The sequence below is a fragment of the Castanea sativa genome, chromosome 3 (genome assembly GCF_040712315.1).
Source record: "Castanea sativa cultivar Marrone di Chiusa Pesio chromosome 3, ASM4071231v1".
NCBI lineage: Eukaryota > Viridiplantae > Streptophyta > Magnoliopsida > Fagales > Fagaceae > Castanea > Castanea sativa.
The window spans coordinates 43,585,810-43,611,624 of NC_134015.1; the positions used below are offsets into that span (position 1 = coordinate 43,585,810).

General features: G+C 37.9%; 1 pseudogene; it reads left to right on the plus strand.

The window, feature by feature from the left end:
* Positions 1-6,166: 6,166 nt before the first annotated feature.
* The window catches only part of LOC142628070 (vacuolar protein sorting-associated protein 53 A-like), a 32,398-nt pseudogene continuing 12,749 nt past the window's right edge, over positions 6,167-25,815 (plus strand).

A 25,815-nucleotide genomic window follows, 5' to 3' on the forward strand; every position in this document is an offset into this window, starting at 1 on the left:
TGTAATGTTTTGATTAGTGTTTGGAATATAAACATAAACGAGTAAGCTAATATAAACAAAGTAGAGGGAGCAAAGCAACACTAGTTTGTAAATTTTATAAATGTTAAAGTTCACTACTATGTAAAGGGAAAACAACACTAGTTCATTAAACCCAGTTGAAAAAAGAAAGAAAAATGAAAGAAACCAATAACAACAATTCTTTAGTAGTCGCAAGGCGGGCACTTCAAGTACTGGTTTGTTGCTTTTTCTCTGGTTCTTTGTTTTTCTTTTTCTTTTTGGATTGCCCAACCTCAACCACATCTCTTCATCCTGCACCTCTAGTACTTCAACGCGGGGTGGAGGGTCTTCGTTTGATCCTTTACCCTTGGAGGTAGAGGAAGGGTTTGGGTCCGGAGTGGTTGTAGAGGAGGGAGGAATGGAGCTGGAGTCACTAGGAGGCTTGGGAGGAGTGGGTGCCAGCTGTAATGCGGAAGGGTAACAAACTCTTTCTGGAGCTCGGAGCTCAGATTCAGCAGATACTCCCACAACATCCAAAGCATGGCCCCAGACTTCCAGGCAAAATGCGCGAGCAACACCCTTGAGTTGGGCTGTAAGGCTGTCAGCTGCTTTCTTTATACCAGCATCATATGCTTTTTGCTTGGCCTCAGTTTTCTCTTGCTCCTTAGTCTCTAACTGTTTTTGTACTTGCTTTAGCTCCAATACTGTAAGGGCCAGTCTGTTTTGGGCCTGCTGATGTGCATTGATAATAGCTTAATTTTGCATATTTATATCATTGTTAGGAAAGTATTATCATACTTATTTTGAGGTAATTCGTGCATTTTATATTTGGTTTTGGAATACTGGTGAATAATCAATTTTGTGCTTAATTGAATCTTATTGCGTGAATTTATCTTTTGTAGGAGAATGGAATTAAATAAGTGGATTTGTGCAATGAAGAAAGCTAATGGACTTTACTTTTACAAGGGCCATGATGAAGTTAAAGAAGACCAACCCAATTAAATTTAAGTCCAATTGGAGCAGGGAATCAAAGGAAATTTGCATCAAATCCAAGTTCAATTCGGATTAGGATTCCAGCTTGCACATCAGTTAGTATTTTTGGCATAACTTTTGGCTCAGATGTCCAATCGAAAGGATTCAAGTTGGACTAGAAAGTTAACTTAAAGGGCTACAACTTTGTAGTTTACGAAACGTCCAAATTCTGACATTAAATGGGCCAAAATTGTCGGTTAAGTGAAGCCTAAAAATCTGGAATTTTCCCCAAACGGGAATTCAACTTGTAATAGGATTCTTTGACCTATTTAAAGGCTCTTTAGGGCAAAATTCAGGGGGGCCAGTGCAGGAGGCCAGTGCTAGGGCTGGGGGCTGAACATAGAGAGTGCGGCTACTTCTTTGGTTTTCTTCCATGACAGTTAGTTTTATTTTATTTGTCTAGTTTAATGTTTAGTATTTTATTCTTGTGTTTTGTTTTAATTATTATGAGTAGCTAAATTTATAATTAGAGTTGAGGATGAAACCTTGTTAAGGATTATTAGTAATATTTATGTGATTTGATTTTTCCCACAATAGTTGTTCTTTAATTATTTAAATTGTTCTTGCTTCATATCACTTGACTAAGATGAGATTCTAGATATGAGTTCAATCATGTTTTTCTCATGATTTAGGATTTGTCTTAATTAATTGAATGCTTGGTTTATTAATTCTTGATTATAAAATTGGATATCGCTTGTGATTTATCTGTCAATGGATACAATTTATGATTTGATTTTTAGAATTGGATATATCTTGTGATTTGTTTGGCTATAGATACAATTGATGATTTGATTTTATACTTAAGAAGCGAAGAAGAACATGCTTTTGATTTTTAAAATAAAGATTTTAATGAGAATATTTTCCATGATAGCAATATTGATTTCTAGATTATCATGTAGTAGTTGGGAAAAATTAATGATCATAAATATATGCTGATATGACTTACAAGGCGGATTCCAAAACCTTAATTTTTTTCCCTTGATTGTTTACATCTTTTTATTGCTTTATATATTTGCTTAGTTTAACTATTTTCTTAATTTGATTATTTGTTTAGTTTATTTAATTTTAAAACAACCAATTTTTATTAAACTAGATTAGGATTAATTTGGTTAAGATTTAATTAATTTTCCTACGTTCATTCAAGTCCCTGTGGGTTCGACCTCGTTATTGTCAAACTATACTTCGGTATGGTTCGTACACTTGCGAGTATTTTAAAATTTCACAACACCTGCTTTTGGGCCTCCAGGGCATTAGTTGCCTGTGTCTCGTAGCTCTGAAGGGCATATTCCGCATTTTTATAAGCATTCTCTACCTCGGACATTTGGGTGACGGTTTCCTTCAGTTTCTGCTCCGCTTCAGATTGGGCTTTCACAGCGGCCTCTAGGTTGTTCTCAGCTTTTCTGGTTCAGTCCAAAGAATGGTCTACCTATTCCTCGGCCATAAAGGAAGCTTGGATAGCCTAGCATGGGTGCTGATTAAAAAATGAAAATAAGTGACATAGTTAAGAAAGTGAAGTTGCATTAGGATAGTGTCATGATACAGTACCTTCGCTAGGTCTTGTTTTAAAGATAGGAAGACCTCTCTCTTACGAAAAGATCTAAGCTCAGCCATATCCTCAAGGAGGCAAAGTGCTTTCTCTAAGCATTCAGCCACTAAACTTGAACTACCCTTCTTCGGGTCCTTTAAATTGGCATCGTCGAGCACTGGATTGCCTGAACTTAAAGTGAAGTTGGGCCTCCAAACTGAAGCTTTTATGGGTTGGTCTCCGCTGGTTTCTTTAGAAGTCCCAATATGCGTGGACTTCTTGGCATGTCCTTTTCCCGTACGGGTGTCTTTGGTGGTCAAGTCAAGGTTTTCTCCTTCCTCGGTCTCCAAGGTAGTCTTACTTCCTTGACCTCTCTTCCTTTTCTTGTCCCCAGTCTCGGGGAGAGGGTTGCGTGTCATCATGGGAGTTATAGGACGAGGGGGTACAACAACAGCTGGGGATGAACCTCCAGCATGGGCTTGCAGCAGGGCAAGGAGGTCTGGTTCTTTCTCCTGGACACCCATGTTACTTGAATAAGGAGATGCTGAAGTACTAGGGGCGTCCTCGCGATAAAATACTTCGAAGTCTTTTTCGGTAACTTCAGGATGATGGGGCTTGGGGTTTGCCACTTTTTCCTCGTCCTCGGGAGCAGTAGGGGGTTCTTGAGAGTAAAGGAGTTGGGCTGCTAGGGGTGCTAGAAGCTGCGCATCTTGGATCCCTTCTGGAGGAGGAGAAGGTAGCCGAAAGCCGGGCACTGCTACGTCAATACAAGCTAAGCATAAATCTTTAGCTCTGATAATGTTTTTTGGACTCTGGAACCGTTTTGTGGAGGGTTTGTAGCCAAGAATAACGTGGGCTGCTCTAAGTTGTCCGTCTCTATGCAGAAATATTTCTGATCGGAGGATTCTGTTCAGATCCTGAAAATTGATCGAAGGCTTGTTTGGAGCGGCGTGGTAGTCGTCTGCCATGAAGAACAAATGCTATTAGGAAGATTAAAAATATAAAAGTACTAGGTAAAAGAAGATAATTAATAATCCCGAGTAGAATTTTGGTCGTCGGGAACCCTACTTGGCACCCCATCTTGAGTAGGGTAGTGTAATCCATTGTACCAATTCCCCGAGACGATGAGGTAATCCTCGTCCATGCTTTTGCTTGAGTCAGGCAAGCAGGAGATCAGCCTAACGGCTAGAAGCCTACACTTCATGTAATATTTGGTTTTCTCTCCTTTTTGGCAGTTATATACCCAATTTACGTCATACCAGGTTAGGTTAGTCCCTATTTTGCGATTAATGGCATCTACGCATCCTAAAATCCTAAGGACATTGGGGGAACATTGGGCCGGGGTTAATCTATAATTTAAAAGGAAATCCCGAGTTACCCTACCCATGGGAATTTCCATCCCACCTTCAATAAAGGCAATCATGGGAATTATCACCGACTCGGGAGGTTGGGGTAATACTAGCCACTCTCCCTCCTCACAGTGTTGAATGTCAACATCGTCGGGAATTTTGTATTGGGCCTTAAAATTTTCTTTTGCCTCATCAGTTTTTACTAACTTAGCGTATCTACCCATTAATTTTTATAAAAAATAAAAAAGGAAAATAAAATAAACAATGAAAAAGAATCAATAAGAAAGCTGACACACGTTTGAATGAATGCTTAAAACCACTCCTTGAGAGGTTCATTTCCTTCAAAATGCCAAAAATGAGCCCTAACCAACCCCAAGTATTGTTTATATAGGAGTCAAAGAGCGCGGTAATTTTCCCTTTCATAAATGAAAGAAAAATCAGGGTCGTGCAATGTTGATTGAGCCGTAGAACGTGCAGAAACAGGGAGCCGCCTGACACCATAAATGACTGATCGTGGACTCCGAGGCGTCAGGAACGTGTCACAGGAAGCGAAAAGACGTTTGTACGTGTGAAAGCAAAGGGCACGTGGGGGAGTCATCTGTGGAATTAAAACTTGGCTATTAATTCGGGATTAATAGCCTAAGTTTTATGGGGCTATTGTGAGGACCCGAAGACCCGAGGACTTAAGATGAACGGCTGAGGATCAGTTGTGAAGTATAAGAAATAAAGGAGGATGGAAGTCAAGGGCCCGAGGAGCCGAGAAGGCAGAAGTAGGATTACCTGGGGGAAATACAAAAGGGTAAATCGGTGATGCACTAGAGAGGTATTGAAAATATCTGGATTGTGGGTAGGTAACTGTGAACGCCGCATTGAATGCTCTGCACTAAGCTTTCTGACCGCATTGAATAGAGAACACCAGCTTTATCTGGTGCATTAATGTGGAGGTGACCTAAACAGTATAAGGCACAGCACTAGAGCTTCTTTCCATTACCGACTATAGGAAAATGTACAAATGTTAGCAAATGAGGCTAGTAAGGTGAGAGATAAAGGGTTGAGATAGCAAGGGTAAGGGGTATAAATAAGAGAGGTAGAAACGAAGAATGGGGACGGAACTCTAGGGAGATAGAGTCTTAGAGAGTGTAGTTTTAATTTTGATAATGGGATCAGAGCGTCAATACCTTGTTTGTTTCGTTCCCTTTCTACAAATCTATTGTTCTGGGCCTTGAATTATTAGCCCTTCTCTTGGTTGTGGTGTTGGTGTTTGATTTTTGGTCCTTACAAAAATCTTGCTAACCTTGACAACTAAAAAAAAACAACTGATGGCAGGTAGCAATGACAACTTTGCAATTCACATTTGGGTTTCTCAAAAATTCAATTGGGGTTTTCTTTTGTTGTTATTAATTTATTATTAGTATTATTATTTTAACCTTGACAACTAAATCTTGTCTTTATTATTTTTATGGCTAAAATGCAAAACTTATCTTTTAAGTTTTAAACAAAATTTATTTAAGTCTTTTAAATTTGTTTTCGTTCATTTTAGTACTATAAGTTTTAAGTTTATTCAATTATAAACTCTCCGTCAACTTTCGTTAATTTTTTTTTTTTAAATTGTGAAAAAGTCTTAATTGTTTATATTTGATACTTATAACACTGTTAGAAAATTAAAAATGTGAATTTTGCAAATTTTTTCTTTTTCATTTTGGTCTCCTCCAAATACTGAAAATCGTTTGGTCTCGTCCAAATATAAAAGTTGCATTTCCTGTTACCAATATTTCATCAAAATCGAAACCTTTGGGTCATTTGGTACATGCATTTAAACACATGATTTTAGTTTTTAAATACCATTACACACATTTTTATACATTTTTTCACCTATATGTATTTTCAAAAAATACAAATAATGTTATTACAACAACGTTACCACTTTCTCAAAAAAAAAAAAAAAGTTACCGAATGACCCCTTCTTTTTTTTCATTGTTATCATCATTTCTCAGACCCCAATGCTCTGTTTGGATGGTAGGGAAAGGAGGGGAGTAAAATAAAGGGACGGGGAATAATTAGATTATTTTGTTTGAAAGTTTTTTGAAAGAAGGGAATGGGTTTGGAGGGTTTTAACCTTCTCTAATTTCTTATTTTTAATTCGGGATTATTTTTAATTCTCCCAATTAAAGAGACTTGAGACGAGACTAAATGAATTACCCAATTTAACCCCTTTTTTTTAATTTTAACAAAATTACAAACCGATAAATTTACGTTATTTCTCTCTCGTCAGTCTCAAATTTCTCTCAGCCTTGAAGCTCTCTCACACGATTTCTTCCACTCTTAACGCTGGCTCTCTCTCTCACACAACTTCTTCACTCTCAATTGTCTCTCACGCCTGGGTTTTTCTTTCAGAGGTAAGCTCTGTTTTTCTTTTTGTTTCATGGGTTTCTTTTGAGTTGGATCACATAACTCTGTTCTTAAAATTGTGATTTTATTCGGTAATTTCTTAGTAATTGTGATTTTATGGGGGTAATAACATGTTATTTGTGGGTGGGTTTCGGATCTGATTGCTTCTTTTACTTAAATTTTAAAGTTTCAAAGTATTGCTCATGACGTGTTTGATAAAGTGCTTGAGTGAGTCTAGATTGTGAACTTGCATAAATTTGTATATTGTAGCTATATATGGATCTGTGTTTCTTGCTTATTTTTATCTAAACACTGGCAATCCTTTTAGTTCGTGATGTATGGATGAACTATGGTTAAACCTGGGCTTTTATTCTGTGTAAGTTTGATTTTATGGTCAGGTTTTTGATTATTGGTTTGTGTTTGTGATTTTTATTGGGTAATTTCTTGTTTTTTTTTTGAATGGGTTTCTGATTTGGGGTTTTCTTTTGCTAGAATTTTAAAGTTTCAAAGAGTAGCTCACAATGTGTTTGATAAATTGCTTGTTGATTGTGTATGATCAAACTCACGAGTTTGTGCAGCATCTCACTGTGTAGTTGTCTCTCTCTTTGCTTTTTATTTTTATTTTTATATGTCATCGTGAAGGAATCAAATGATTGAAACTAAACAATGAGTTGTTGGGAGTTACTCAACATCATGAAAGATTTTCATATGATTAGATTGTGCCCTGCTCTATACAATTAATGACATATAAAACACAACATGAGATCTGCTAGGCTTATTCAATTTCTTCTGTTCCTTACTCTGTTTACTTCCAGGTTCGGCATTTCCTACTCGCTTTTTGGCTTTATATATTATGGAGATAATTATGCTGTTGTTTGATTTATAGGATATGCAAATTATTTTATGTGGATTAATATTTTTGTTTGCATTTCAACTGCTAGCTTATCTGGCTGTCTTTGAAAGTAGTATATATTGGTACTACTGTTTTGTAACTACTGTTTCTGTTTGTGAGAGTTCTTGTTTGGATACTGGTACTGTTTTCGTGCGTATACACATTTTGATTATTTGGTGGTCATCTGTCAGTGTATGGTGTTGTTCTAATAGGAGCGATTTCCAAATCAAAAGTTAGTTATGTTTCTCAAAAGTTATGTTTTTTTTTGGGTATTTTAGGAATACCGATGTGATTTTTGGTGATCCACAATCACTTTTTTCTAATTGAAAACAAAAACAAAAACGAAACACGTATTGGTTTACATTCTCTTCTCTTCTCTCTCTCAGTCCCAACGACAACGTTAACTTCCTCCCTCTGTCCTATCGTTGCACGTACTACTCTCTTCTCTCTCTCTCTCTCTCTCTTGCTCACACCTCTCAATTATATTATTTGTGATCTGTTGTTTACAGTTGTAGATCTACTTACTATCACTTCTAAGTTTTGCTTTATTTTATTTTATTTTATTTTTATAATTCATAGACAACTATTTTTCCTTAACTGGGCATGAGCATAAAATGCTTAGCCTATCAGGAGTGAATGCCCTTGATTACGTCAACTAGTTCTGGCTGGTGGGGGTTAGTTGTTTGTAGGTTTTTATTGGCTAGAGGTGAGTCTAAACGACTCTTCTTTAGAAAGGTTCCCTATGTTATATATATTACACAAAGTGTGATGTTAGAACATTTGGCAAGTTTTCCTCGTGTAAATTAGAGGGGTGCACCTTTGCTTTGTGTCGAATCCTTGTTGCCCATATGAATCTCTCTCAATAAAATACGGAATAATGCAACATGCAATTAGGACCCTATGTGAGCAGAATCATTTTGTTCTTTCAATGAGAGAAGAGATCATGCATCACAAAAATAAATAATTGGATTTGGCGGGTAGTGGGTGGGTTTAACACTATAAGTCTACAACACTTGAAAGGTGGGTGCATCATTTGGGAAAGAGAAGTGGATGTGTTATGACATATAATGCCAAAATGAAATGACTTTAAAATTTTGGATTTTTGTGTTGATTGGTATTTAGGTGGCAAGCTTTTGCACGGAATTTTTCAGTTCTTATTACCAGCAAAGATGGACAAGTCAAGCACCTTGGAATACATCAACCAGATGTTCCCTACAGGTTTGCTGGGTGTGTGTGTGCGCAGTAAATTTTGTTCCTCTTGTTATGTTATGCATATGTATTACAAACCAGAAAAGAGGATGTATGTGGGTTACAGAATGTAGCATAGGCTAGTAAAAAATGCATTCAGTTACATATATATGAATAGATGGCCTCTATAAGAATATGAAAATCTCTAATATTAGATAATTTGGGGATTATTTTCTGAATGTAATCCTAGTTATCATCCTGAGAACATGATATGGGTTGGGTCGGTTGAATGGAATTTTGCAACTACCAGGTGTGAGTTGCTCATTGTTCAAAATTGTTAGTGAGTTTACAGAGTATATCTTGTTACTAGTTAAGTTTGCATACATGAAGAATTATTTTTAATTTTTGGGACTCATTGCATACCCAAGATCTTTATTATATAATTTCTAGCTAACTTATAATAAATAAAAAAATTACATCCTTTCTAGCTAATATATGTATCCTTATCTGATGCTTATCATATTGACATTTTAAAATGTGGTGAATATTCAGAGGCATCTTTATCTGGTGTTGAGCCACTCATGCAGAAGATAAAAAGTGAGATTAATCATGTGGATTCTGGAATATTGGCAGCTGTTCGTCAACAGGTCATGATCTTTTCCTGTTTGTCTTTTGAAGATCTATCAATTATCAAAAGTATTTAGACTGCATTACACTCTCATTTGGGCTTTGCCATTTCTAATACGAAGAGTTGAGGCTTTGGATGCCACTCACTTTTCTGTAGAATTCTAGACTTCTAAAGAAGATATAAAATGTAGAATTCGCAGAATCATTCAATTAGGATATTTTAATCAGTTGGGCAATAAATTCAGTTGCAACTACTTTCATCTAACTGCAAAATGTTCATGCAATTTTTAAAAACATGATTATACCTTATTTAGTTTTTTGATGGCTTGGCTACTGTGACTTCAGAGTAATTCCGGAACCAAAGCGAAGGAAGATCTTGCTGCTGCTACGCGTGCGGTGGAGGTCTGGTTTTTAGATTTGAAGTTTTAAATGTTTATTCAGATTATTACCAAAATTGGTTGTACTGATGAAGTTTATCTACCTTAAGCATTTTGCTTTACCCACATGATTAAACCTTAGAAATGCTTTATTTTTCATTTCTTGTCCTATCTTGGGGTTGTCTATGTTTCCTTTTTTTGATATGCGTTCTATCTTCTGTCAAACAGGAACTCATGTATAAGATCCGAGAAATAAAAAGCAAAGCTGAGCAAAGTGAAACAATGGTCCAAGAAATATGCCGTGACATTAAAAAGTTGGACTTTGCAAAGAAGCATGTAACAACTACAATTACAGCTCTTCATCGTCTAACCATGCTAGGTTTGACTCTGATATCCTTTTATGTTTTGTTACTTTTGTACATGGAGTTTTCCTGAGAGTTTTTATGGTTTCTTCTTACTAAGCTTGTCTGATTGAAACTTTATGGATTCTGTGTGTGTGTGTGTTTTGCTTGAGTTAGATACATAAATCCTTTTTAATGGAAAAAAAATTAATAAAACTCTATCAATCAAATAAAAAAAGAATCTGTTGTTAGGAAGAAAATGTAAAGGCAGTTGCAATGCAAAGGTATTTTTTGTGGGGAGGGATGGGAGATGAATTTAAGTACCATTTGGTTGGTTAGGAATGTTTGTGAACCACTTCAAAATGGAGGGGGGGAGGGACGGTTTTTCTATTAAGTTTTGGCATGATCATTGGTGTGGTGGACCACCTCTAAGGAGAACTTTCCAGATTGTATGGTATTACACATAATAAATATGCTTCAGTGCCAGAGTTAATATCTTTCTTAGGGAAATGCTATCATTGGAATGTCAGTTTTAACTGATTGGTGGGAGTTAGAATCGGTTCTCTTTCATGGATCTACTTTATTCTGGTGTGTGGAAAGGGGAGGGGGTGGATAAGTTGGGCTGGAAACCTTCTTCCTAGGGGGTTTTTGAGGTTTGATCTTTCTATAAAGTCTTACTATCCCCTTCTCAATTGTCTTTTCCTTGGAAGACTGAGTGGAAACCTAAAGTGCCAACCTCAGTTTTTTCCTATGGATGACGGCATTAGGTCATTTTTTTTTTTTGATAAGTAATAAAGATTCATTGATATTAAAAAAGAGAGAGTCACCCAAGTACACAGGGAGTATACAAGGGGGAACAAATCAAATACGAACATTACAAAAGTCAAGTAAATCCAAAATAGAAGAAAAATGATGGTTTCTCCACACTGAGAACCAGTTAAGTAAGGTTTGGAAAAAAAGAAGCTTGAGATCAGGCATGGAAATCTCGATGTCTTCAAAACACCTACTATTTCTCTCCTGCCAAATACACCACAACAAACAATGAGGAACGGCCTTCTAAATATCTCCATTACGATGGCGACCAAAACAACCTTGCCAGCAAGCCAAAAGCCCAACGACAGACCTTAGCATAACCCAACAAACTCCAAATAAACCGAAAACCATATCCCACAACTCCAAGGCAACCGAGCAATGAAGGAAAAGATGGTCAACACTTTCACTATGGCACTTGCACATATAACACCAATCCAGAATGCAAACCTTTCTTTTCCTTAAATTGTCAATAGTCAGACATTTCCCCAAGGCTGCGGTTCAAACAAGGAAAGCCACTCTAGAGGGAATCTTCTGCTTCCAAATGCTTTTCCAAGGGAAAAACTGCTCACTATGGCCAACTAGAAGATTTTTTTTTTTTTTGATAAGTAAGATGTTTATTGATATAAAAAAATGAAACACCCTAGTACACAGGGAGTGTACAAGGGTTAAACAGTCAAGAACAAAAATTACAAGAATCTAAGAAATCAAGAAAAGATAAAGATGATTGGTTCTGCAAAGCAGTCAACCAATCTCTAAGGGTTCTAAAGAAAAATAGCTTCAAGTCTGAAATTGATCTCTCCTTATCTTCAAAGCACCTGCTATTTCTCTCTCTCCAAAGACACCACAATAAGCAATGTGGAACAATCATTCATATATGCCCATTTCGATGACAACCAAATCTGCCTTGCCAACATGCTAATAGCCCCACTACAGATTGCGGCATCACCCAGCTGACTCCAAACAATCCAAACACCATTGCCCACATATCCATTGCAATCGGACAATGGAGAAAAAGATGATCAACCGATTCACCATTGCACTTGCACATGTAACACCAATCCAATATCCAAATATTCCTTTTTCGTAAATTGTCAATCGTTAAGCACTTCCCCAAAGCAGCAGTCTAAACAAAGAAAGCAACACTAGAAGGAATTTTTGTTTCCAAATACTCTTCCAAGGAAAGCAACAATCATTGGAGCCCACTAAGAGACTATAATAATCCTTAACCATAAAACCCTTCCTTCTATCAAGTTTCCAGCACATCTTATCCTCACCAAATCCTTTCACCGAAGCACCATAAATGACTATGGCCAACTAGAAGATGGTAATAAGCACTAACCGTGAACCCCTTACTCTTACAAGGCAGCCAACAACTCTTGTCCTCCCCGATCCCCCTTTAGGGAGTGCTATAAATGGAATTGATGAAGCTCCTGAAAGCTTCCAATTCATGATTATGCACCCCCTTACAAAACTGAAACTCCCAATGGAGGACTCCATTGGTGAACCCCATTAGATCCGCCACAGATGCCTCTTTTCTACGGCAAATCCTATATAATTCAGGATAGCAGTCTGCGAGAGAAGAAGTTCCACACCAATGATCTAGCCAAAACCGCACTTTTGATCCATCTCCAATATCATACATAATAAAGCGAGATAAAGAGTGCCACCCTTGTCTAATATTTTTCCACAAACTAACTCCATATGGACTAGAGAAAGAGCTAGAACACCAACCACCCCAATCACAACCATACTTCACCTCGATCACTTGGCACCATAGAGCATCCCTTTCTTGCCCAAATCTCCATAACCACTTCCCTAATAGGGCAACATTGAAGGCTCTCAAGTTCCTAATCCCCAACCCACCTGAAGAGAGCGGAGTACACACCGAAGACCAATCAACCAGATGAAATTTGGGCTCATCTCTTAGACCACCCCACAAAAAGTCTCGTCGAAGTCTAGCAATTCGATTGGCCACAGAAGTAGGAATAGGGAATAAGGAAAGAAAATAAGTAGGAAGATTAGAGAGAGTGCTTTTAATTAAAGTGACTCTACCTCCCTTGGATAAATATAATTTTTTCCAACCTGCTAATTTTCTTTCCATCCTTTCAAGAGTTGGATTCCATATTGACCTGTCCTTAAATTTTGTCCCCAAAGGAAGGCCCAAGTATTTCATTGGGAGGGACCCTTGTTTGCAGCCAAGGACAGCCACCAAAAGATCCATATCCTGAATTGACCCCACAGCCACCAGCTCCGACTTACCCAAATTTACCTTCAGACCCGACACAGCCTCAAACCAAATGAGCACCATACGGAGAATCAGCAAATGATCAATATTAGCATCACAAAAAATAAGAGTATCATCGGCGAAAAGGAGATGGGAAATCATCAAAGGTCTTGCAGCAGAAACACCAACACTAAAGCCTGACAAACAACCTTCATGGACAGCCTTATCCAACATTCTACCGATGGCTTCCATTACCAACACAAATAACAACGGGGACAGAGGATCACTTTGCCGCAACCCCTTTGAACTTCCAAAAAACCCATGGGGAGTACCATTAATAAGGATAGAGAAATGAACCGTAGATTTACAGAAACGTCATCTTGTTATTATTGATTGGTGTTGTATTTGTAAGAGGGCTGCAGAGACCTGTAATCACGTACTTATACACTGGCCTGTAGCCATAGAGATGTGGAGCATGGTGTTTACACTGTTTGGGGTTTGTTTGGTTATGCCTAGTGGGGTCTTAGAGAGCTTCTAACCAGCTGGCCAGGTAAGTTTAGTAGGCATAGGAATGGGGTGATTTGGAATGTGATCACTCATTGCCTAATCTGGAGCATTTGGCAGGAGGGGAATTGAATCCATGAGCTGAAGCTACTTTTCTTCCAAAGTTTACTTGGGTGGAAAAATGCATCGGGTGTTTCCAACTTTACTTCTTTGCCTGATTTGCTTGATAACTGTACTTTCTATGCATCTTAGTTTTGTTGTTTTTATGTTTTTGGTTTTCCTCAGCACACTTCCTATGTGCTTTGGCACTTTGTTTCTAATTTTTCCTTTCAATGAAGTTTTATAATTTATCCAAAAATGATTCCCACTCCCCCCCCCCCCCCCCAAAAAAAAAGGTGCTTGCATGTGTAAGTTCTTACTTTAACACTGTTTTACATGCCATGACAGTCTCTGCTGTGGAGCAGCTTCAAGTTATGGCTTCAAAACGACAATATAAGGAGGCAGCTGCACAACTGGAGGTACCCTATTTGTTAGTATATTTGTTGTCATCTATACTGTAGGCCAAAGATTTCTTTTGATACTTATTTAATCTTTTCTCTTGTGGTGTACTCTAGCTTGGTAATTTTCCACTCTCTAAGGGCATATTATTTTGTGGTACTTCAATGTCAAAAACTTAGGTTTTCTTTTTCCTGCCAGAATTGGAAATATAGTTATTAACCTTTTGGTTTTATTGTCGGTCTGTAACAGACTATATGATGCAGGACAGATTGTGCTTTTCTTAATTTGACTCAGGAAATTTGAATTTCAGCATTGTATTTGGAGTAATTGGTTGTGTTTTGATGTAGTAAAGGTTGCAGGAATGGCTCACATTTAGTATAATAGGAATTGTAGTCATGGAATTAAATGTTTTTTACTGGGTTTAATCTAGAAGCTCCAGGCTTGGTTTGCAGCAGGCAGCAAAGTGGTCTAGTAAACACTATAATTTTTGTTTGTCATAAAGATAAAATTTTCGCATTTATGAAGATGTTATCAGTATTTATTCATAGGAATTTTTTTTCCCTTCTTAAAAAAAATTTAAATTTTTGGTTCATGATGCTTGTCAGGCTGTGAACCAATTATGTAGTCACTTTGAGGCCTATAGAGATATTCCAAAGATCACTGAACTCAGAGAGAAGTTTAAGAATATCAAGCAAATTCTCAAGTCACATGTGTTTTCTGATTTCTCCAGGTAATTTGTCGTTATGGTTCTTTCCATATTTAAGAACCAGTTTTATCTAGAAGAGCTGCATTCTTGTCATTTGCATTTTTCAAAATCTTTACTTATTACAGAATATACTTATTTAGACCTAGTTACTTAAACAAGATAATAGAGGAGGGAAGTATAAAATAGAAAGACACGCACTCATGTGCACATAGCCACTCTGATTAATAGATTCATATTTCATTTAAGTTGCTAATGAAAGAAAGAATTTCTGAGGGATAGTCAACTTCAGAGACATCCACAGTTGATTTTTTTATGTAAGTTGTGACAGTAAGAATATTGATACTGGTCAGTCAAAAAAAAGAATATTGATACTGACAAGCAATTTTAGTTCTACAAGTTTTTCTCTGAAGTGTCTTCTTGGAATCATCTCCTCTTTATGCCTCTTAAATAAACATAATTTCCCAGGAATCCATCTAGTTTTTGTTGCTACAAATATGCTATCTGTACTTTTTAAGGTCCTCCTCTGTTCCTGTTTTAATCTCAGCTTAGGTACTGGAAAAGAGACAGAAGAAACTAATTTGCTGCGGCAGCTATCTGATGCTTGCTTGGTTGTTGATTCTTTGGAGCCATCGGTGAGGGAAGAGTTGGTAAACAATTTCTGCAGCCGGGAGCTTACTTCTTATGAACAAATTTTTGAAGGAGCTGGTATGTCTTACTTCCTACTTAGTTATAGTTATGCTTTCTTTATGAGGAAATCACTGCAGATATTCATTTTATTTGAACTTATCAATTTTTCTATATCATTAGAACTAGCTAAGTTGGATAAAACCGAAAGGAGATATGCATGGATAAAGCGCCGAATAAGAACAAATGAAGAAATTTGGAAGATCTTTCCTCCTTCATGGCATGTTCCTTATCGCCTCTGTATCCAGTTTTGTAAGAAAACAAGGTATGGTATCTATGCGTCTTTGACATCAAATCATTTTATTTTTATTTTTAAATAACATGAGTTGAGTGCTTCATGGATAACTCAATAACTTTCACGATTTTCCAAACTTTACCATAGAAGCCAGAACCTTTTTAAATTTGTTAGAAGCCAGAACCTTTTTATTATTTGTCTCTTTTTACCATCCCTACGCATGTGGCCAATAAAATTGAGAGGCTGCAAAGGGATTTCTTGTGGGGGGAATCCAAGTTTCATTTGGTGGGATGGGACAAGGTGTGTGCACTTTTGAAAAATGGTGGGTTAGGAGTAAGGAAATTAACTACTTTTAATAAAGCTCTACAAGGGAAGTGGTTATGGCGGTTTGGGATTGAGGAGACAAGGCTTTGGAGAAGGGTTATAGCCCTCAAGTTTGGGGAAGAATGGGGGGGATGGAAGTCCAAGCTAGGTAGAGGGGCGCATGGGTGTGGCTTGTGGAGCAGTATCTGCATGGGATGGGAGGATTTTAGCAAGAATATGCGCTTTAAGGTAGGGGTGGGGGATAGTGTGAAGCTTTGGATTGATCATTGGTGTGGGGAGTCTCCACTTCAGCTGTCTTTTCCGAGCGTATATGGGATTGCATCCAATAAAGAGGCATCGGTGGCCTCTTCTCTTGATCGATTGGGGATTGAGGAGCGGAGAAGCTGGAATGTTCATTTTATTCGGAGACCTAATGATTGGGAAGTGGGTGGGGTGGATGATTTTCTCCGTACCTTGGGTTCTAATCTTCCTCCTACGGAGAATGGAGATCGTATGCGATGGAAGTTGACAAAGAATGGGGACTTTGCTATTTGTTCGTTTTACAATAAGTTAAGAAGCCCCCCGCCCATTATTTTCCCTTGGAAAGGTGCTTGGAAGGTTAAAGCTCCTCGGCGTGTTTCCTTCTTTGTGTGGACTGCTATTTGGGATAGGATCCTTACACGGGATAATTTGAGGGGTAGAGGGTTGGATTTTGTCGATTGGTGTATCATGTGCTGCAGTAATGGGGAGACGGCGGATCACTTGTTACTCCATTGTGGAAAGGCTTCTCGTCTGTGGAGTTTGGTATTTAGATCCTTTGGGTTTTCTTGGGTCTTACCTAGATCAGTTGCGGATACTATATTCAGTTGGTGGAATTGGCCTGGAAAGCATTTATCTAGCATTTGGAATTTAGCTTCTTTATGTTTGATGTGGTGTCTTTGGAGGGAGCGCAATAGGAGGACGTTCGAGGACATGGAAAGTTCGGATGACCAGCTATTGGTCTCTTTTAGTGGCACTCTGTTTGATTGGTCTAGGGCTTGGGGACTCACCTCTAGTGATTCTCTCCCTATGTTCCTTAGCTCTCTCCCGTGTACTTAGTTTCTTTTCTTTTTTCTCTTTCTTTTCCCTTTGTATTTTTCTCTCTGCCTTATGTTTTTATGAATACGGTAGTGTTCTTGAATATATATCTTTTTTACCTATCAAAAAAAATATTTGGAAGAGAACACTTTAAAATATCAAAACCTGGGAAATGTGATTTTTGGACTTCAACATGGGTGTTGTCAGTTGTCACCTCATATTTATAAAAAGTTTGGAGTCTTTTGACCTATTTGCATGAAGAAAACTAAATGCTTTGTCCCATTTTCTTGTAGTATAACATGTAATTAGAGATAAGATTTTTTCATTTTAATGTAGTGGATAGCACGTTGTTTCCTTTTTTTTTTTCCTTTAGATTTAGTTTCATTTACATTCTTCACTTTAGTTTCTCTTACGCGGGTTTTTACCAACACTGGTTGAAATAAAATTTCACCCTTTACCTTTTACTCACAATGTAAATGCTCTACCATTTGAGGTTTTTTAGACAATTCAGGGACTAAAATTTCACCCTTTTCCTGATTCGGACATACAACAAAGGTAGGTTTGTGGAAAGAAGTTTTGCTTATTCCAGCAGGGAGATCAGGTATAGGTTAGGGTGGTTTTGTTGTCTTGGCACAACCACCGAAGGGAAGCATGACAAATTAATTTTTATTGATGGTAACGAAAAATTTTATTGAAAAAGAAGCCAACCCGACTACATTGGGGATGTATTGTGGGGGCAAAAATCAAGAACAAAGATTACAATGATCAAGTAAATCAGTAATGGAAAAACAAGTAAAATGCAACAAAGCCACACTCCAAACAAGGAGAGTATGGTAGAAGAAAGACTTAATGGAGGCAAGTTGGAAACAATAGTGACCCGTCACAACCAATGGCAAAAACTTTGGGGAACCCATATCAAGGCAGGAATGGAAATTTGGGAGGGAATAATCAAAGGAAGATTTTGTGGTACGACTTGTGAGATTTTGGCAAAGAATGGAGGTACGATAGAAGGATCTGGAATTTAAATTTGAAAGGCAAAAACTATTCGTACTGAGGTAGGGGAACAGGCTTGTGAGTTGTGACTGCTAAATTTTGGGTCCCCAGAACCGTAGTTGTAATTACTAAAGCCCATAACCAGCCTATTACGGAAGCAACAGTTCAAAACACATGACTCAGTCTGGTTCTTAAGTGAGGGACGGCTATTTTTAGCACCAATCAACATCAATAGGGGGTGCCTTAAAGATAGTGTTTTAGGCAAAATGCCAATAGGTTGGCTGTTCAAGAACCATTTAAATTTCTGGTCGGAGACTCTAGCCTGGGGCTGGAACTTGACAGTACTTTGTAATTTATCTTAGAACATAACTTAATTGAGCTACCTACAGAGAGAGGGGCATATACTTGGTTGAATTCCACTACATTAGTCAGTTGGTGCTGCATGTGTAGGTACAGTGGGGAGTCCATGGACTATTTGATGTTGCTTGTGATTTTGCATATGCTTTGTGGACATGTTTTCTCAGTATATGGAATCCAACTGGCAATGCCAAGAAATGTGGGTGACCTGTTTCATTGGGGCAAGAATATTTTTTTTGTTTGAAACTTAGCCCCTCTGTGCTTGTTGTGGACTTTATGGAGGAGAGAAATCATTGTATTTTTGAAGATGTGAAAAATTCAGTGGTTAAACGAACTTCACTAGATCAATATATGAGTGGTCTCATATTTTGGTTCATAGTACTACTCATTCCTTTGTAAATCTCCTTGATTCTGGTATCATTTTATTTGTAATTTATTCCTGTTGTGCCTTTAGTGGATACCTTATGTAGACTGTACACACCCTGTGTACACTAGGTAATTGCTCATTTTTTTATAAAAACTTTTTACTTATGAAAATAATCCATCCTTTACACTCATGCTTTCAAGCTATTAACCACATCTAGGCTTTTAAGGACTATCAGATAATGATTTCTACTCTACGGTAATATCATGTAGAACCTAGTTTGTGATAAAAGGTTGTGTTTTCAGGAAACAACTTGAGGAGATCCTTGATAATATGAAGGAAAAACCAGATGTTGGGACATTATTGATGGTAAGCCATATTTTTAAACACTTTTTAATTATGGGCATAGTTAATACTACTATGGCCTGTTTGTTTTTATTTTTCAAGGTATTTTTGATTTATTCACTAATCAATTATTCAACCTGATTGTGAGTTTATTGATATCTCAAGTTTTTAGATAAATTTATTCTTTTCATATATTTTTCCATTTTTCTTCGATAAGGAATTTTATGACATCCTTAGACTAACCAAATGCTATCTTGAGCTTAAATAATAGATTTAATCAATTTTTAAGGTTTGACCACTTGAAAAATCTATATTGAACAGGCAGACAAATTATTTCTTAATTTTGATGTTTACATGAGGAGTGAAATATGGTATAAGATTGTATTAGATAGTTTAATCAATGAATGCGTTCTAATTTGTAAAAGTGATATTTTAACTAATTGTCACAGATACATTAATGCATCTGAGGATTTAATTTAATTAACTGATCTTCTATCATGTTTTCTTCCACAACTTTGGTTCGCATCCTTTTTGGATTCACCTTATGTGACTGCTGCTTGCAACTTAACTTCGTCTTAAAATTGGTTCTCAAATGGAATTTGAAATATTTGTTGTCCCTTTGCATATAATTTGATTAGTTTACTAGAAATCTTCATTGAATGCACTTTAAGAATTCATTGACATTGCGGTTGAAATTTAATTTTTATGATTTGTTTTTGGGGCCAGTTGGGCTATATATTTGAGATGTTTATGCAGCATTTGCCTCACTAAAATATTTTTTCTTTGCATCCACAATTATTCTTTGACAATACCATTGCAGATTTACAAGCCGCAGGGGTGCATATTGGGCTAGCTAGCTTGTACCAATCCCTGCCTAATTCTTTTTTTGATAAGTAAGAATGTTATATATACGAAATGCTACTCTATGCATGAAAAACATAGAGCAAACCCAGAAAATACAAGAAGAAAAAAACTGAAAAAACAAAAAAGAAAACCAAACAACAGAATAATTACAAAAGAGAAAGAGAGCTAAGAAAAGAGGGGAGAGAATCACTAGTCGTGAGTCCTCATGCCCGAGATCAATAAAAAAAAATCCCACTAAAAGAGGCAATCATCTGAACACCGGATCTATCCAAATTCTTAAAAGTCCTCTGATTCCATTCCTTCCAAATACACCATAGGATGCACAACGGAACTAAGTTCCAAGTTTGAGACGAATGCTTCTCCAACCAATTCCACCAGCCAAAAAGCAAATCTGGGATTGATCTAGGCATAACCCAAGACAAACCATAAGTTTTTAAGACAAAGCTCCACAACCGATAAGCCATCTCACAATGAAGAAGTGTCTACCGTCTCTCTACAATGCCGGCACATAATGCACCCGTCTACAAAATCCAATCCCCTTAATCTTCTCAAGTTATCACCCGTAAGGATCTTATTCCAAGCTGTGCACCAAACAAAAAAAGAAACTCGCCTAGGGGTCTTTACTCTTCATATTCCTTTCCAAGGAAAGACAATTGAGGAAGAATCCCGCAATTTGTTATAATACGATTGGATGTCAAACTCCCCCCATTAGGCTTCAACTTCCATCTTATCCGGTCTCTAACATCCATTGGAGGAGTATTAGCTCCCAATATACGAAGAAAATGCAGCCCTTCATCCATCTCCCAATCATTAAATTCTCGAATAAAACGAACATCCCAAATTCTTCTATCCTTCATTTCCTGCCTTGACAAGGAAGCTTCTACAGATGCCTCCTTATCAATGGTAATACCATACAGCCTTGGGAAAGCCACTTGAAAATGTTGATCCTCATCCCACCCATCCTGCCAAAATCTCACTCTATTCCCCAACCCAACAACAAACTGACAATTCTTGCTAAAATCCTCCCATCCCATGCAAATACCTCTCCACAAACCACACCCATGAACTCCCCTACCTAGCTTTGAGGTCCATCCCCCCCATTCTTCCCCATATTTTGACACTACCACCCTCCTCCATAACCGACCCTCTTCCTTCCCAAACCGCCACAGCCATTTCCCCAATAAGGCCTTATTGAAAGTAGTAATTTTCCTTATCCCCAAACCACCGTTAGCTATAGGCGCATAAATTTTATCCCATCCTACTAGATGAATCTTGCTATCACCCCATAGAAAGTCTCTTTGCAACTTTTCAATCTTATTAGCCACATAAATAGGTATGGTGAATAGAGATAGAAAATAGGTAGGAAAACTAGATAACGTACTCTTGAGTAACATCAATCGACCCCCCTTAGATAAATACAACCTCTTCCACCTAGCTAATTTCTGCTCAATTTTTTCCAAAATAGGATTCCAAATTGAAGGGAACTTATGTGAAGCTTCCAACGGCATGCCAAGATAAGACATAGGCAAAGTTCCAACTCTACAACCCAAAATTTCCGTCAGGGCATGCACATCATCAACCTCCCCTATAGGAACCATTTCACTCTTGTGCACATTGACCTTCAAACCTGTTACTGCCTGAAAACTGAGTAACAACAACCGAATATGAAGAATTTGCTCCACATCTGCATCACAAAAAAGGAGAGTATCGTCTGCAAACAATAGATGTGAAACACATTCTCCACCACCCCTCCTACCCTCAACTTTAAAACTGCGGATCAAGCCAGCTCCCTCCACTCTTCTCAACATCCTACTAAACACCTCCATCAAAATAAAAAACAGCATAGGAGATAGCGGATCCCCTTGTCTTAAACCCCTTGAACTACCAAAAAAATTAGCTGGAGACCCGTTAATCAAAATAGAGAACTGAACTGTGGAAATACAAGTACGGATCCACTTACACCACCTCACTTCAAAGCCCATTCTATTCAACAAATACAGCAAAGCCTCCCAATTCACATGATCGTAAGCTTTCTCAATATCAAGTTTACAAATGACTCCAAGAACCCTACTCTTCCCTCGGCTATCCACACACTCATTCGCAATAAGAACTGAGTCAAGGATTTGTCTCCCACCCACAAAGCTATTCTGAATCTCAGAGATCAACTGATCTAAAACTACTCTCAAACGATTTGCCAAAACCTTAGCCAAGATTTTATACACTCCCCACCAAACTAATAGGTCGGAAATCTCTAATATTAGAGGCGTCATTCTTTTTAGGAATCAAAGCAATGAAAGTAGCATTGAGAGATTTTTCAAACTTACAATTTTGAAAAAACTCTTCAAAGACCGCTAACACGGCTTTCTCCACCACTCTCCAACAATGATGATAAAACGCCATAGTAAACCCATCCAGACCTGGAGCTTTGTCCCCCTCCAAATCACTTACGACTTGAAGTATCTCCTCTCTCTCAAACTTCCTTTCAAGCCAAACCCTCTCCATATCCCCAATACGATCAAACTCCAAACCCTCCACAAAAGGCCTCCACCCCTCAGACTCCTTGTACAAATTTTTATAAAACTGGATTATCTGATTAGTTACCTCAGATTCCTCCTCAAAAACCACCCCATCCACCTCCAAGGTCCTCAGATGATTATACTGTCTATGGGAGTTAGCCATTTTGTGGAAGAACTTGGTGTTATTATCCCCTTCCTTGATATATAACATCCTAGATTCGTACGGATACAGCAAAGCCTCCCAATTCACATGATCGTGAACCACCCCATCCTAGGTGTTATTATACGGATCCACTTACACCACCTCACTCCCTGCCTAATTCGAACTTGGGCAGCTTGGTTTGGGGCCTTTTAAGGTTAGGTTTGACTTGGGCTCAGCCAGAAATAAGTTCCATCTAGGTTAAAGTTGAGGTCCTTGAACCTGAATCCAGCACTTGGTTCAACCCATAAGCATAGCCCTTTAGCCAAATCAGTTGATGTAATACTTTTTTTTTTGCTGAATGATGAGTATTAGTGATATCAGAAGAGTTTAGGGCTTGGTCCATCTGCCCTCCCTGCCTCCAAGATGTTGATAGGAAGAATGGAGATGAGAAGGGCCTTGAAACTATTACAAAAAGGAGCCCAGGAAGCAAGGACATGGGCAGCACAATTGGCTTGTCTAACAACAGCTGAAAAAGAGCAAAAAATGAAAGGAGCTTCGCCCTCAAAAATAATCTTGTCCAAACCCAAATTATGTGCTGATGAGACTGCTAATAGTGCAGCCTTAGCTTCAACCCTTAATGGATCTCCACTGACTTCAATACCTGTCCATGCATAGATACATTTTCTTAAATGATCACAACACAGTGCAGCAAGGAATAGGTTGTCTGGCCTAATTGCTGCATCAAAGCTGATTGATTTTTAACCAGCCAGGAGGGGGTGGGGACCAAGGGGTATGAGGTGGTTTTGTGTTTTGGTTGTTTGTGAATTCCCAAAGCTTGGATGTGGAAAAGAAAATTTTTGTTTATCTCTTGCGCAAGCTGGTGGGGGGGGGGGGGGGGTGATGGGGTGGGACTGATTGGACTCTTGCTCCTTTGGAACCAAATTTGGTCACAGATAACAGCTGCAAAGAGTAAAAATTTTGGGGCCTCTTCAAAAGAGAGGGAGGAGGGTACATGGATTTAGCAAGAGCATGATCCAGGTGGAGAGGCCAAGAAGAGGAGAGCCACACTGATTGAACAAATGGACATTGTGTGAGTAGGTGGAAGGCTATCTTGCTTTCTCCTTTGCAGAAGATGCAGGATTGGTCCCTGGATGTAATGTGAGTTGAAGAATGGCTTTTGTGGGAAGAATGTCCCATGCTATATTTCTGAAGAATCACTTTGATTCTAACACATTTTTTTGCATTCCAATGAGAATTCCAATCTTTTGATATGAGGGGGCTGGCAGTATTAGGAGTTGGGTTTGGGAAAGTGAGGTATGCAGATTTGTTTTGAATTTTCCTGAACTGTTTGGGACCCAAATGAATTTATCTTGTGATTGTGTTGGGGAAATGTGGATATTACGGATTTTTCTGGCTGTTTGTGAGTCGAATACTGGAAAATTTCTGTCCCATTGGAAGGAATTGGGGTTAATGAGGTCGGACACTCTATGGATGTCATAGCTTGGTTGTGCTGGGTTTGGAATTGGGATGAATCCATCAAGTGAGGGAATCCAAGGGTGATCCCCAATAGGTGCGTGTCTACCATTACCAATTTTGGTGCATATACCTTTCTTGATGATGAATCTGGAATTAAGGATTCCTTTCCATTGCCATGAGCATTGGTGGTTAACTTGCCTTGCATGAATGGGGTGCCTTCAAATATTTGTTGTTTAGAGGGAAACCCATTTGTGCCTGGATTCTGTGGCCATACTCCACCTGAGTTTGGCTTGTTTATATTTCATATCTAGATATTTTTACTATTTATATAGCAGTATAACTTTGGTTTGTTCTAACTTTGGTTTTTTCTAGGAATCTCATGTTTATGATGCTTCTGTTTAAGGTTTGTGTTTGAAGTACATCAAACTTAATCTTATATAGTTGCAATTCTTTGATAGTCATTAAACTTGTGTTTTCTCATTATGATTAAACCAATCAATTTCAAAGTAAATCAGTCTTAATTTTATAATTTTTTTATTAACAGAATAAAAATTTATGTTGTAATTTATAATTTTGGCTTGGATTTAAGTTCCAGCTTAGCCTAAACCAATCCCAACATGGCCCAAAGATCAACCTAACCCAGCCTAGTATTAGAAGCTAGCCCGACTCCAAACCCGGTCCCAAATTTTTTTGCAAGCTGGCTCATGTTGCATGGAATGGGCTAAAGGAGAGGTTGGCTTGGCCAAGCAAAGTGTGCCTGGTTAAAACCTTGAGTTGGCCTCCAAACTGGACCAACCGGCCTAGTTGCAGCCTTATTTGTTTTTTCTTTATTGATAATTACAAACCTACGACTCCATCCTCCACCTTGCTCTTACAAGAGGAGGAGGTGCCATTTGAGATAGAGCATTGGCAAGTTGCAAAGTTGATTAGAGTCCCTATCATTTTTTCAGTACCAACCATGAATATTTTGATTTAGGATTATTGATCCTATCCCATATGAGGTTCCTTGTACTTTTTAGTTTTAAGTTGTATTTGTTTCATCTTTTGTCAACATTAATTATTGAAGGACATAAAGGCAGAACTAAACCAAATCACTAACATCTTGGAAAACTGTCATTAAACACTTAACAATTTGTTATTTTGTCTAGAAAAATTGGATTTTAATCTAAATAGCAGTTCAAAATTAAGTTAGTTTTTTTTTCTGGAGTAGTTGAGAACTATACTGAACCTAGTTCTTTACTTGCCAAGCACTTGCTTCCTATGAAGATGCATGCATGAGACATCTCTTTGTCTATAGGGTTTTTGTGTAATAATCATAAACTGGTTGGAGAAAGAGTAAATTCCGTTTTGGAAGGAAAAGTCAAGGAAGGATAAAAATGGACTCTTCGGCTAGTAATTTTCAAAAGCCCACACAGATTCTACGAGGCCAACTAGTTACAAAAGTGAACATAAATTTCTACTAGTCCTACCATCAACAAACTCAAATGTTCAATTGCCCAATTTAAACTGCTAAGGAAGAAAACAATAAGTTTGGATTAATGAGGTGCTTTAGGTGATCTCTGTTGTTGAGGTTATATGGAATGGAAACCTTAGATGGGCAGAAAGTTTCTATTGAACTGCTGCAACCTAATTAACTTGAGTATTTGTTTGAGAAACAATATTTCTTGTAAATGCTTGTAACGTGTTCTTTGGTGATGTTATAAATGAATCGAAAGTTGGCTTTTTAAGATTCACATGACCCCCCCCCCCCCCCTCTCTATCTCTCTCTCTGCCCTTTGTTCATCCTTTTTCAGCTCTTCACTTTGTTTTTTTGATAATAAAGATGCATTTTATTGCAAAGAGACTACTCCATGCACAAGGAACATAGAGGTTGCCTCTTCACTTTCCTTGCAAGACAGGGCACTGTGTCTAGGAAACCAAGTTGTTCCCCATCAGTTTTGCTTAAAATGATAGTTATAATGATAAATATCACATGAAGCGTTCATTATAAATTGTATA